The 14,163-nt window shown below is 40.5% G+C and overlaps 1 protein-coding gene across 1 annotated transcript in view; it reads right to left on the bottom strand.

Moving 5' to 3' along the window:
• Positions 1–14,163, bottom strand: part of LOC125481010 (ankycorbin-like) — a 176,816-nt gene that overhangs the window by 3,696 nt on the left and 158,957 nt on the right. The window lies entirely within an intron of this gene.

Here is a 14,163-nt window from a genome sequence, read left to right as displayed (position 1 = left end):
GAAACGTCAGCCTTCCTGCTCCTCTGATGCTGCTTGGCCTGCTGTGTTCATCCAGCTCTACACCTTGTTATCTCTAATACAGAATTGAAGAAGGGGTTTGAATAATAGATAAAGACTCAGATTTATTCTGAAATATAAAGAGATAGAATAGGTTAATCCTTTCCTTTTGGAATCCATCTTGAATGATTATTTGTTATAGGTTCACTATTTTCTCATTGATGTTGGCAATTTCTTACACCTCCCCCTGACCCCAGACTTCGGCCAATTAGGCTCCACTAACAATAAAAGATTGCAAGAATTTTAATCTTGGTTTATTCAAACTACAAAATAAAACTTGAGTCACATTTATTCCTGTGATATTTATTTAGCTTAAAGTTTCAGTGATTGAACTGCTCAAACCTTTCTTGTGGTGTTACTCAATGAAGCCTCGTTTCTGAGCACCACATGGTGCAACCACCTCCCACCTCATAACACCCAGGAATAAACTCTTCTCCTTTATCACCAAAACTGAACATTTGAACTTCCAATTGCTGATCCATTAGCTCTCCTTTTGCCTCACTCATCTGCAATATTCTCTCACCTTCATCTTTGATACTGTTTATCGAAGTAAAACCCTTATTTCCACTCACTCTGATCATTGCTCTGGTATGGTTCTCCTCTTCATTGCTTTAAGTTAAAGAGAGATAACTTGTACTTATTAGGCATAGAACTGGTTTAGACATCCATGGCCTGATCTGGCTGGATAGCAACAAGCAATATCAAGCTTTGCACACCTTTGTCAAAACTGTCTCCTGCAATTCTAATTTCACTCTTCCTCTTAAAACAAATCATCTCTTTAAACTCTTTTCTCCTGCCCCCCACAAGTGTGGAGATCGAATCGAAGACATCTGTTTAGCTTGTTCTAGGCAATCCACCATCCTCTGAGCTCACTAATCCAAAATTCACTCAAACTTACAAAGAAGTACACCAAATATACTGAAACAGGCCATTCAAATAATACAAGCATTTATTCTCTATTCTAGGCTCTTCTCACCATTCCTCATCAAACTTGTTCATAAATCTTCATTCTCATCTCCTTCAGACGCTCAATTCACTTCCCGCTTTATGACAGTGAGTAATCATACACTCTGTGTATAAAAATGTATTCGGAATTTCCCATTTGAATTCTTGGTGGCTATTTCATATCATTGCCACTAGGCTTAGGCTACCCCACAAGTGGAAACACTGTCTGTAAAATCAAAATACGACCATAGGTTCACCGAAAAATAGACACAAGTGTAGACCATTTCGCTCAAGCCTTGCTCTGCCATTCAATAAAATCAGGCTAGTAGTTGTTGGCTTAACTCCACTTCCTTGCCTGCCTCTTGTAATCCTTGATTCTAGCTTCCACCAAGTACAGGAAAGGAAATTCCTCACCTCAGTATTAAATGGGAGATCTTTTGTTTTTAAACATGCCCTAGTACTCCGCCGAGTACAGTCAAACCTGCTCAATCATTCATCAATTTCAAGACAACCCCTTTATCCCAGGAATCAGTCTAATGATCCTCTTCTGAATTGTTTTAAGCGCAATCATAACTGGGCTTGAGAAAGGAGACCAAAACTGCACACAGTCTCACCAATGCCACATAATCTATAGTTTCGGCAAGACTTCCCTTCTTTTACACTCCACGTCACCCCTATCCCCTTGCACAACAGCCTAACATTCCATTTGCCTACCTCATTACTTTCTGTACCTGCATGCTAACTTATAAAGACATACAGATCTCTCAACATGACAGCTTGCAATCTCTCACTAATTAAAATAATAATTTTTAAATCTGCCTGTCAGTGGATAATTTCACATCTTTACACGTCATATTCCATTTGTTAAATATTTATCTACTCATTTAAGCTAACTATATCTCTTTTTAAACTCTTTGCATCAGCCTCACAACTTGCTTTTCAATCCATCTTTGTGTCATCAGCAAATTTGGGTGCAATGCAATTGGGTGCCTTCATCTAATTATTAATATTGACTGAGCTAATTCATACAGATCGAGAAATAATTGAGGCCTCCAGTGTCAATTCCTATGGCACTTCACTAATCACTGTTTGTCAAACTGAAACTGATCCATTTATCTTGACTTTATTTCTTGCCCGCCAGCTAATCTTCTATCCATGCTGACTACCAGCACCAACATCATGATGCCTTGATTTTCCTTCAAAAAAAAGATACAGCTTATTCACACTTTGCCGACAAAAGAGTGTGATTCAACGAACCTCAACTCACCATGGAACATGTGATCTTTCAGCCCATTCCCATTAAATTGCTGACCACTTGTATTTACTTCTGATCCCCTTGCTACCTTACACCAGATATGTGTCTTCTTTACCCTCAAACAGTGTCTCCTTCGTTCAACATTTTATTAATCCCTTGCTCAGAAAACCACCCTTGACACTTCATTCTTAAAAAAAAACTACTGTCACAGCACCTTTCCTTTATAAAGTTGTTGAATGAGTTTGTCACTTCCAACTCTGCCATCCTTTCCTCAGAACAATGTTGGAAACTCTCTAGTCAGACTTTTGCCACTGCCACATGGTATGGTCATGGTTTAATATTCTTCTTGTCCTTCCCTATCCCTCAGCAGTAGGAGGCTTGTCCATCAGGCAGCTGACAGGACAGAATACAGCCCGCTGTAGAGTCCCATCATTCCTTCAATCTATGGTTCAAATCCAGATAAATGCACGTGGAAGATTCTGCAATGAGCTGCTCCCCCAGGGGCCAGTTCTTTCCCATCTTGTGGCTCCTTGGTGAAAGTGAAACAGCCTGTCACTGGAGAAGCTGATTGCTGTGCAAACACTCCTGCATCTTCATTTTGCCTGAGGCTGGACAGAGGGTTTGTAAAGCAGTTGAAGCTACCTCGTTGAATGTTTTTAAGGTGAAGACAGATAGATTTTTGAACAGTAAAGGAATTACGGGTTATGGTGAGCAGACAAGTAAGTGGAGTTGAGTCCACCAAAAGATCAGCCTATGATCTTACTGAATGGCAGAGGAGGCTTAACAGGCCAGATGGCCTATTCCTGCTTCTGTTTCTTCTGTTCTTATTAAGTGGCAAATCTACAGTCATCTTGAGAAACTGGATACCTGCTGGGTTAGGGGTGGGGGCGGGGGCGGGGGATTGGTGGGGTGGGGAGAGGATGGCAAGCAGACTGGTGATTGACTCAGAGCGGACCATTGACCCATTTGGGATTGAGGGTGGAGGCATAGATCCACTTGTGACTGTTTTATCTATAAAACTGGATAGCACTTTCAAAAAGACACATGATAACTCCACTCTCTCTCCTTTTAAGGCTTACAGTCAAAGGTGGCAGCTATCAGGACGTCATCAAAATATGTAAAATATTCCCTACCACTAGCATGCCACAGGATTTTCTCTTTAATCTTCAAAATATTCAATTGCATGGCATCCAGAAAAGGAATTCTGTAAATGACTAATGGAAAAATGTTCAAAAAATCTTTAGGTGTGATTTTGCATACTTCAAATATAGGAGTGCATCACATTGAACCAATATTTTATAATAGCATGTTAAGTTTTTTTTTAAATTACAGGAAAAAAGAGAAACCAATGATCAAGAAATCACATAAATAATTGTGAGGCTAATGTGGAGAGTATCTGTTTTATGTAGTAATAGAGCTGGCTAATGAATTAGAATGTTGAGTATCCATATACTGAATATTACTGTCTAAAACATGACATAAAATGGTTAATATACTTAAGTATTTGGTGATATCCTCTTTAATGCTGATCTCGGCATAATTAAAACATATTATCCAGTTATTATTGCATAGCTATTCATGGAATCATGCTATTCACAAAATGGCTGCAGTGTGTCTCATATTACATCAATGACCACTTAAAACACATTTCATTAGCTGTAAAAAGCTTCTGGACATGCTGAGGTTATGGATGATGCTATACAAACAGAATGTTTTCTTACTGCTGAACTAATAGGGAAGTATGGGTAATGTAATACATAAAAGATTTAGATTTCATAAAGACAACTTGAAAAAAGAATAAACTTAACAATGCAGTTTTTACTGTAGAGTTTAGAGATTCACTACACATTGTGATGCAATATTCTCAAAACAACTTAGACTTTTGTTAAGGTATCAATTTGTTTTTCAAGTAACAGATTTTCCCACCATTTGTCTAAATTTTAAAGTGATGACATTTTTGACAAAGCATCATATGTAATGTTCATATGTTGCTGAAATTTGAGTTTTTATTTTAGTAGTATTTGCAAGCTCCCACAACTCCCACAAACTTGTAAAGCTACACAAGTCACAGACATTATCTAGCTGGAAACATCTTTATTATCGTAACTCTACTTAAATGACAGCATTTATTTTGCTGATTTACAGAAGCTGTGGGGTTGAATCTATTAACAGGCATTACATTGTCGGTAGTGCTTCGAAACTGGCACAGAATTAGCTTCATATTTTCCTTTCTAAAAATTTGTTCTGCAGTTCATCGAATTGTCAAAAGTTGGAAAGCAGAACCCTTATAGTTCAGCAAGTTTGTCAAAGCATTTTCCCCCCATTTGAATCACCTAGCCATTTCCACTTCTCTCGTCATTCCCTTTAAATACTGCTTTGTCTTTTCTCCAAGGAACCATCTATCTTGATTTAAAATTTATGCACAATTTGAACCATGTTTCATGCCAGAGCATTCCGCACTCTAAACGTCCTTTATCTTTGTGACTGTCTCAAATGTCTGCGCTTTAGTGCCAGGCTGCCAGTCAGTGTAAACAATCACTATTTATCCTTCATAAAGTTGAATACATCCATCATGTGTTCTTCTTGACCTTCATGATTCTAGTGAAGAAATGCCTCAACTTTACAAGTCTCTTTTCAAAAAAAGAACTGCCAACCTTCCATTTCCCCAGATGCCCGGAAAATCTAAACTGCACCATTTCTGTCGCTCACAGATATTTCCTACTATTGAATGACCAAAATCAAATGGCCTCAGGGTTCCTCTACATTTCTTTGGTTACACAAGGAATAGGTAGGGGATCTACAAAACATATTTTTAAAGAATGTGCAGATGATGAAGATAAATAAAATATAGGCAGACCATACATATCATGTCGAATAACCTACAGAAATATTGAAGCAGCATGTCAAGTGGTGGAGCACAAGATTTGCAGACCTACAGCCATCTACAAAAAAGTGCAAGAATACAGATTTTTCAGCTACCAAAATCATTGTGGCCTTAAAACTAAAGCCGAGTACCATGGTTGCCAGAGATCGGAAATCAAACATGATGTACTGGAGAAACTCAGCATGTCCTGCAACAGCCATGGAGAGACAAACAGAGTTTTTTTCTCACTCCACAGATACTGCCAGATCTTACAACAGAACTTATCATAGATTACCTACAGTGCAGAAGGTGTTCATTCATTCCACTCAGTCCACACCGAGCCTCCAAAGAGCATCCTACCCAGATCCACGCGCTCCCATCCCTGTAACCCTGCATTTCCTCTGGCTAATCCACCTAAACTACATGTCCATGGACACAATGGGCAATTTAACATGGCTAATCCACCTAACCTACACATCTCTAGACTGTGGGAGGAACCGGAGCGCCCAGAGGAAATCCATGCAGATACGGAGAGAATGTGCAAACTCCACACAGTTGCCCAAGGATGGAGTCGAACCTCGGTCCCTGGCACTGTGAGGCAACAGTGCTAACCCCTGATCCATCACGTCGTCCCTGTTGTGTTTCTACACCACTTTCTTTTTTGATTTCATTGTGACCTTAGGTAGCAAACTTGGTTTAGGATTGGACTGAAAGAATTTTAATAACGTGGCTCAGGTTCCTCAGTGACAGTCAACAATCAATTGCTATACTCTCACTCTGGGAGGGGAGACAGAGTTTTTCAGAGTTATGACACATGCATTCAATTACTAAACGGGCTCACTGAAGGTTAAGTGCCAGTTAGAGGGCAGTAGCTGGCAGCCAATGTTGAATCAGATATGCCTTCAGATACGGCAGATCATCTCATTGATGCTGCCTATGTAAACACTTGAGAATGGAATTTCCCTATGTAAACAACTACCCGAGACAGTTTGTTGACTAAATCAAACAAATGATTCAAAATGTCTTTTGGAAACACTTTACCAATAATTTTTCAGTAACTTACACTAATAACTAGCAGAGTCACAAAATATTTGTGGTCAATTTAATATTCTTATTGTATCAGTACTTCTTTAAACAGAGGATTTATAATCCTTCTTTTACGAAAGACTAATAGAGTCAACACTTTGTATTCTGAAAAAAAACTACATAAAGCCATATAAAACAAGTCTAAGGATATAAATGCAAATACTGTCAAAAGATTGGCCTTGGGACTTGTTTATAGTCAAAGAATGTGAAACTCTAATTGGAAATACTTTTCTTCCAAGTTGAAAAGGCGGAAAAATATCTGATGGGCTCAATAACGTTTGAAGAATAAGCAATTTATTCCCAAAATACTTTATATTTATACTTTATCAAATTATCGAAGAAATCAGCTATCAATCTTGTTTCATGACAAAGTTCTTGTTCAAGAATCAAAATTCAGTGTAACATTGTAACTGCTCCATCCTTGGATCTTAAGGATGTGTGTTGGCACGTCCTTTGGAGTTAGACTGTGCAGAAATTCATGAGACTATTGACTACAATCTTTTATGTTGTTAGAATCAACAGGAATTTTCTTTTAATCACCTGACAGCTATTTAAAAATATTTTTCAACTAATCTTGTGAATTTTTCATTTCTTCTAATCTTCATTTTGGCACAAATTGCACCTTCTGAATAATAAATCAAATAAGTGTCATCGCCAATTTGCCACATGCAACCGATTCCAACATCTGATTCGCAGATCCCACGTCATCCCATCCTCCCCTCAAATATTGTTTCATCAGCTAACTGTATTACAGGGTTTCCCTTAATTGCTGCTGTTTGCTTTCTCTTTGAACTCTGTCACATGTTCTCTGTATACACCAGGCAGCACAAAATAAACTCAATAATATGTGCATCCCTTAAAATTTCCACCCAAAAGTCTTGACAGGGAAAACACTAACTTAGAACTATAGACACTTTAAATAAGACTTTGAAATAAAGGCACAATTTACAAGTTATATATTTCAATTGGTGTCAAAAATCACATGACACCAGGTTATAGTCCAATAGATTTATTTGAACACACTAGCTTTCGGAGCGTTGCTCCTTCTTCAGGTGTAGTGAGAGAGGAGGTATCAAGATGCAGAATTTAGAAGTAAAAGATCAAAGGATCATACAACTGATGCAAATGTATTGAATAAACCTAAAATGGCTGGCTGACTCCCTCCTGTTAAATCTTTCATCAATTAGAAAGGAGATGCAGGTTTCAATTGATTAAAATGCAAATCACAGAATTTCTTTCAAGTCACTACACCGAGATATGTAAAGATTTTATCAGTGTATCCAAGAGGTGACATCTCAGGTCAGACAATGCATTTTAGGTGTGAGGCATTGTTTAGAATCTGCGTTTTAACCTTAAGTCAGGCTGCTTTTATTTCCAAAGCAAAAATTTATAAAACGCCACACTGACTGGGTCTACAAATTGTGTGCTTTTTGAACAAAATTGAATGTATCTGCAAATACAAATCTGTAAATGCAAATTCACTCCATAGGCTTATATGTATGTGTGTGTGCCCATGTGTGCGTGAGAAGGAGAGCACGGGAGGGCGCAGAAGGGTGTGAGTGCAGGACAGCTTAGAGAGAGAGTGAGATTGAGGGAGTGAGAGAGTGTGAGTGAGTGTGAGGGAGTATATGAGTGAGACAGTGTGCGTGAGAGTTTGAGAGGATCTGTGTGTGTGCGTGTGTGCATGCAAGAGAGAGAATGGGTGTGTGAGAGGAGAGAGAGAGAGAGAGAGGGAGAGAGAGTGAATATGTATGCATGCGTGTGTTTGAGTGTGAGAGAGAGTGTGGGACCACCTGTAGTGCAACATGAATCCAAGATCACGGTTAAGGCCGTCCTTGTGGGTACCAAACTTGCCTATCAGCCTCTGTTTGGTGATTCTGCGTTGTTGTGTATCCTGAAGCCCGCCTTTCAGGATGTTTACCCAAAGATCCCAGGCCAAATGCCCTTGACCGCTAAAGTGTTCCTCCACTGGGAAGGAACATTCCTGTGTGGCAATTGTTGTGCGGTGTCCATTCATCTGTTATTGTAGCATCTGTATGGTTTCGCCAATATACCAAGCCCTGGGGCATCCTTGCCTGCAGCATATGGGATAGACAACATTGGCCGAGTCACAGGAGTATCTGCTGTGTACGTGGTGGATGGTGTTCCCATGTGTCATGGCAGTGTCCATGTCAGTGATCTGACATGTCTTGCAGAGGTTGCCATGACAGGGTTGTGTGGTGTTGTGGTCGATGTTGTCCTGGAGGCTGGGTAGTTTGCTGTGAATGATGGTCTAAGGTTCAGCAGTTGTTTGACGGTGAGAAGTGGAAGCATAGGGAAGATCTTGGTGAGGTGCAAGTTGTCTTTGAAAGTCTTCCTGCAAATTTTAATTGTCAAACAATTAACTCACAGTCTCTCTCCCAAAATGCCAGGATTTAACTAGAATAAATAAAAGAAATGCTGGAAATCGAAACAAACTTAACATTCAGAACATGAAAAGGTGTTCCGATAGGTTTGGCAAGAAAAAAAAATGGGAGGTGAGGTGGGAGCCCTGCTTGGAGATATTGCAATGTTGGCAAGAGAGGAGGTCTTGATAAGGTAACAACAGCATTAATTTGGTTAGAGGTGAGAACAAGAAAAGGGAATAACCATGCCCCTGGAAGTATTTTATAGGCTTCCAAATGATGAGAAAGAGGTGGAGGAGCAAATCTGCAAAGAAGTCACCAAAATGTGAAACAGCTGTTGGGAGCTTTCATGACTAAATGTCGATTGGGGTAATATTGTAAGAATAGCTAAAGATATTTGAGGAATTTCTGAGACGTGTTCAGCAGAACTTCCTCATGTAATATGCTCCCAATCAGACAAGTGGCGTTGCTGGGTCTCTCGCTGAGGAACTAAATGGACTAACTATTGGAGGAAATTTTGGATAAAGGGTAATTATTGTGGTTGTTGATGTGCTTGATGAGCTGGCTTGTTTTTATAGATCATAGATCATAGAATCCATATAGTGTGGAAACAGAGATAGTAGGAACTGCAGATGCTGGAGAATCTGAGATAACATGTTGTAGAGCTGGATGAACACAGCAGGCCAAGCAGCATCAGAGGAGCAGGAAGGCTGACGTTTCGGGAAACAGGTCATTCAGCCCAACAAGTCCACGTTGCCCTTCCAACGAGCATCCCACCCCAACTCATTCCCCTACCCCTGCACTTCCCCATGTCTAACCCACCTAACCTACACATCCCTGAACACTATGGGCAATTTAGCATGGCTAATCCACTTAGCCTGAACATCTTTGGACTGTGGGAGCAAACCGGAGCACCCAGAGGAAACTCACGCAGACACGGGGAGAACGTGCAAACTCCACACAGACAGTCACCAGAGAGTGGAATCGAACCACTGAGCCACCGTGCCGCCCAGACGTTTTGTCAACATGCTAGGTGACATCATCAGTAGAGCCTCCAAAAAAGCAATGTTATTCTACTCTGCTTGGAATTTATACTGTCTGGTCCGTTATGGTGAATACTGTCATTTACGGTTTTCATCTGTATGGGTTTGTATATGGGGTACAATGTTTGTTGATTGAACTATGGGTGGAGAACCATGCCTCAAGGAATTCCCCTGCGTGTCTATGTTTGGCTTGGGCTACTATGGTTACCTGGTCCCAGTTAAACTGATGGCCTTCATCGTCTGAGTGTGCAGATATTAAGGAGAGTTCATCATGCCGTTTTGCTGCTAGCTGATGTTTGTGTATTCTGATGGCTAGTTTCCTTCCTGTCTGTCCGATGTAATGTTTGTGGCAGTCGTTGCATGGTATTTTGTAAACCATGTTCATTCTGCAAGTTGTGGGAATGGGGTCTTTGATCCTTGTAAGTGTTTGTCATAGAGTGGCTGTGGGCTTGTGGGCCACCATGATTCCTAGTGGTCTTAGGAGTCTTGTTGTCAGTTCCTTTACGTTCTTGATGTAGGGCAGTGTGGTCTTTTTAACTGGGACAAAGTAACCATAGTAACCCAAGCCAAACATAGACATGCACGGGAATTCCTCGAGGCATGGTTCTCCACCCATACTTCAATCAACAAACATATAGAATTGGACCCCATATACAAACCCATACAGATCAAAACCATAATGGACTGGACAGTATAAATTCCAAGCGGAATAGAATAACCGCTTCATTGGAGGCTCCACTGATGATGTCAACTAGCATGGTGACAAAATATCTGAACAAAAACAAGCCAGCTCAGTGAGCAAGTCAACAACCTCATTCACAACCCAAGCTACAGACCTTTGCCAAAACTTTAAAGTCATTATTGTATCATAAGGCTTGGATCAATAATGGGACAGACCAGGCAACAATCTAAGCCAGAACTTCTGCCTTTAAAGATGGATATCTTCATCGAGTTGAGAGGGTGAAATGCCATTTAATCACTGCTGTGGGATCCAAATCATGCAACTCCCTTCTTTACAGCACCCTGGAAGCTCCTACACCTGAGGACTGCAACAGATCAGTGCCACTTTCTCCAGAGCAATCAGGGACAGGCAATAAATGCTGCCTCAGCCAGCAGGCCCCAGATCCCATTAATGAATAGAAAGAGCTTCTTGAAGCACTAGGGAGATAGAGATGTGGTGAAAGAAGTGGAGGATGTGACGTGTACATCTGGTGAATTCTTCAAACGAGAACCAGGCCATGTACAAAAAGTTAAGAAGAATGAGGAAAATAAACTAACAGAGAGATAATGAAAATAAATAAATTGAGAATATAAGGGAAACCAAAAATCTTCTATCAGCAGGTAAATAGGTTCCAAGAGTTAGAGTGGGACTTATTAGGAATAAAGAGGGTGACATGGAGCGGAGTACAGGACTGGAAATCTTGAATACTTTGTATCAATGTATAATAAGCAAGAGAGTGGTAGCAACGTATCTACAGACGAGATGGTTAAGTATCAAAGAGTTGAAGTAGAATTAGAAGATGTACTGGAATGTACTCTAAGAATAGGGTCGATAAATTGCCTAATCTGAACAGGTTGCAAAAGGGAATGGAATGCAGATAGGAGAAGGCATTTGTCATAATCTTCCAATCGTTATGGGTCAAACACAGGCAGGATTCCATGATTCTATAAATGGGACTAGTTTAGTTTAGGAAACCTGGTCGGCATGGATGAATTGGGCTCAAGGGTCTGTTTCTGTGCTGTATGATTCTATGACTCAATACAGGGGAGATGGCAGAGGATTGGAGGATCTGGAAAACTACAAGGCTGTGTTCCTAAAAGTTGATACATAAATATCAGTTTCTCCACGACCAGGTGCAAAATCTCTGTTATAATGGAAGGAACAGTTTTAACTTACACTAGCACAAAATGTGGGTCAAAGCTTGAGGTAGAACAGTGTAATATTTTTAAGGCAGAACCATGGATAGCAGAAATCCTACTGTGGATTAGGTATCTAATGATACCCTTACTATTATAGCTGATCAAACAATGCATGCAGTTGTATGTTAGACATTAAATGATAGATAATCCTGAGAAAAGATCTCCAAAAATCTTGCCTCTCACTTGTAAGGAGTTTTACAAAATCAACACATTGTCTTTCCATGGGTGATCTGAAATATCCAGAAAAGCTCTGGAAGGTTCTTGAAGACCAGCTCAAGATAAGAATTAACTTCAAGCTTAACAGACTCCAACTCATATCATGTGGACAGCCACCCCAAAAGACTTGTCGACCAGATTATCAGAAGGTAGCTCAGCAAAGGATATGTCTTTTCTGAACAGGAACCATCAGAGAGACTCAATGAGTCAGTGACAACAAGGTGCAGGGCTGGATGAACACAGCAGGCCAAGCAGCATCATAGGAGCAGAGAGGCTTGCTTCTACACCAGTGATTGCTTCTACACCAACTCAAGCATGTGGAAGAATCTTTTGTGGAAGAAAAAATGGTTCTACCACTGATACATTTCTTGAGGATGGACACAAGTATGATGCCATAGTTGTAGCCAGCAACAATTACATGCTTTAGGTGCAGCCAACATCATCGCTACAATCAATCAGCAGAACATACTAAATCAACAAATGTGGAACAGATGTCGTTTGTTGCACCTACCCATAAGCCGTCCAGGTTTTCTTAATATCTGTAAAGCATGTGGCACCAAGGGTGATTTGACACGCATGTTCGTGAAATTTGGTTAAAAGGCCCATATAGATCCCAGAACAAAGCACAGGTGACCAACAAGACAGTACAAATAAGAGCTGTAGGAGGGAAAGCGTTAAGGCGCATGAATGCAAACACATAAATGCTGTTCAAAGTCAGATAAACAAAAGGCAAATTTCAGAAGATAACCAAAGCTTCCCATTTTGTTAGTCTCACACACCATGTTGACGGTATAGTGCAATCAGAGGCCTAAACAGTCATTAATATCACATGTCCTGATAAGGCAGGACAACGCACACTGACAGCTAACATTAACACAGGAGAAAATGCCACCTGAAAGACATGTACCTTAGCAAGTGGAGATTCATGGTTCAGATTATGAGAAACCTTCTAATACATATAATGATCACTAATTTCATAGAATAACAGAATGACAATGTACGTTTGGCTTCTCAAAATCATCAACCTGATCCAGCAGTGGCTGGTCTACCAATACTCACAGACCTCAGAATAGTCACAATTCATGAGATTCAAACTACACCCATTATGGTGCAACAGACAAGATCTGACACAATCAAATTAGTCAACAATCTCTAAGGAGACGACTTTGTAGTGAAGTATAAGCCAACAAATAATAGTTAATTGTCGTCGATACCTGTTGGATTTTCAATACCACAGTATTTACACCCGCTTTCTTATGTTACATGAGATAACACAAGCATTGCAGCGTTAGGTAAAATACCATGATAGAGGGAAACTCACACTAAGCAGCTGAAGTTGGTTGGGCCTAGGACACTACACTGAAGAACTCCTGCAGAGATGTCCTGGAGCTGGGATAATAGGCCTCCGACAACCACAACCATCCTCCTATGTACCAGGTCTGATTCAACCAGCGGAGAGTTTGCTCCTTGGTACACACTGATTCCAGTTTTGCTAGGGCTCTTGATGCTCACTTGGTCGAATGTGGCCTTGCTGTCAAGGGCTGTCATTCTCAGCTCTGGATTTTAGCTCTTTTATCTATGTTTGAACCAAGGCTATAATGAGGTCAGGAGATCAGTGGCTCTGATGCCCATTTTGGGTTCCGCCAAAAAGCAAGTTATTGCTCAGCAAGTGCTACTTGATGGCACTGTTGGTGTCACATCACTTAAACAATGATCGAAAGTAGAATGATGGGGCAATAATTGTCCAGGTTGGATTCTATTTGGTGAAAGACATGCACAATCAATTAATTCTAATGAAAGGCCACAGACCCGAAACGTTAATTCGGTTTCTCTCTCCACAGAAACTGCCAGACTAGTTGAACATTTCCTAACTTTATTTATGGTTTTCTAGTCTTGAATGTCAAATGCAATTTCCACAACTGCATCGTTGTTTCTAAGTTGCTCACTCAAATTTAAGCTGATTCCTAAACCAAGTCTGCTTACGTTGGAGTGGTAATCTGTTCATTTGAAACTTTAGATAATTACTAGGAGTAATTCTATTGCTTAACCGAAATATTGTGCAAGGCTTTTGTGAATAGTCACATACCCGAGTGGTGCCGTGTCTTCTCTGGCAATTAGAGGCAGGCTGGGAGACAATAAAAAGCTGGAATCGTGGCTCAGGATTCCATCGGGTAGTATGCCTCACATCATCTCACAACCAAGCTATTTTGCCAATTGCGGATATATACATTGCTTGCTACTTTGGAATCAAACTCTGCCATTTTAGTCACCAGTTAAGGTCCTCGTGGGATTGGAATGTTTTGGGGATTGGCGCAGTCAGTGGTGATGTGTGCGCGCTCTTTCTTCGGCCCCTGGAAGGAACCTTGGCAGCACTGGTCACCCACAGGTATTGCA

Source organism: Rhincodon typus, chromosome 1 (assembly GCF_021869965.1).
Source record: "Rhincodon typus isolate 14 chromosome 1, sRhiTyp1.1, whole genome shotgun sequence".
In the NCBI taxonomy this organism is placed as follows: Eukaryota; Metazoa; Chordata; class Chondrichthyes; order Orectolobiformes; family Rhincodontidae; genus Rhincodon; species Rhincodon typus.
Note: the sequence above shows the minus strand (reverse complement) of the source record. Positions and strands in the feature narration are given on the sequence as shown.